Raw genomic sequence first — 1,617 nt, forward strand, 5'->3', positions numbered from 1 at the left:
GGCGAGATTCTGAGGGTGCTAAGTTCACCCTAACATGACGGTAGGGGGCGCTAGGGAGTTCACGGCCGCCCCTAGGCCCCGCTCCCTCACACTAGGACTAGAATGCCAGACTTTTTGACTACCAAAGTTAAGTTCATTCCTCCGGACAACACTGCCTCCAATGTCTTACACTGGAGTTTGAACAGTATTAATGCAACTTTAATAATATGTATGCATATTTCATGTCTCCACCATTAGGACACAGATTCCTAAGACTAAAAATAATAGAGAGATACAATTGTGAACTGTGCAGAACTGATGCATAGGGTAGAGAAGCACCATGCAGTCTGAGATGCAAGATCTTTTCCTGAGGTAGGCAAGACTCTTTTCTTGAAGTTGCTGTGTTTTTTGGGAAAGTGAATTATGCTGTAGATTACAATCAGGTGTAAGTTTGGTTTCCATTTTCTTTTTCTCAAATACCTCCTATATGTGTTCTCACACCTGTATAGATTACACTATTGAACTGGATACGTCATTCCTGCTTACTCTGTCAGCATAAATTTGCATTGTCATGTTCACAATGGGCTGTTTTTTACCCTGCCCTGATCTCATTGTCTGCTAGCTATGCTATAGCTTGTAGAGAGTGGCTCATAAATCTGATTTTCCTCATCCATTTTACTTCCTGAGTGGCAGAATATGGTTAATTTTATGTATTTTCCTCTCAAGTATTAAAGGCCAGATTGCAACTGGAGTTAGATGCTGCAATACTGTATGAGTGTGCGTGTGCATCTGTGTGTGTGTGTGTCTGTGTTTCAGTATAGGAAGAATGACAGCCCCTCCCTACCAGATGGATTATCAGACCTGATGAAGTGTGAATAAATGTTCCCACGTTGTGCCTGGAGCTACTGGAGAATCTTCCTTAGCTTAAGACCTAACGGTCTGTGTTTTGCAAAGAGGGGCTGGGCTTTTCAAAAATTCCCAGTCACAGCACCAGCAGCACCAGAGTTAAAACCAATGTGCTTTGAAAATGCACATATGAGATCCTGAATTCTGTTCCTGCTTAAAACTCTGAATCTGTTTTTCAAGATGTGTGGAGTTGCATTGTGCACACAGATTATTACAGAGGGAAGAAGCCTTCTCCCTCCCGCTAATAGAGACATATACCATCTAGTGGTAAGATAATTTAACAAATACAAGGAACATTCTGATCTCTGTCTCAGGTAGAGGCACAGGTTGTATGGTGCTGAGTAATAACTCTGTTATGCTGAGAGAAAAAGAATTATGGGTAAATGACTTTTCAAATTTAGAAAGGAACAGCAGGTCAGATAATTTGAAAACACCCAGAAGGTTCATCTGTATTAACTACAGTGGCATTTAGACTGCACTAGCATCAAGAGACCTTTGAAGAAATAACAAAATATTTTCTGTTCTTTTCCTTCAAATAATGTGCATTAAATAAAATGCACATTAAAAATGAAAGCATAAAATTGCCAGTGTAAAAATGAAACCATAAAATTGCATGTGTGTACCCTTTTTATATCATCTGTGTCATGTTAGCTTAGTAAACTAGTCATCTGTATTTACTCTTTGCCCTGCAGTGTCAATTTAGCTTATGAAAACCTGTTTCATGAGTTCATA

This window comes from Crocodylus porosus, unplaced genomic scaffold (genome assembly GCF_001723895.1).
Source record: "Crocodylus porosus isolate Cpor-Errol unplaced genomic scaffold, CroPor_comp1, whole genome shotgun sequence".
NCBI lineage: Eukaryota > Metazoa > Chordata > Crocodylia > Crocodylidae > Crocodylus > Crocodylus porosus.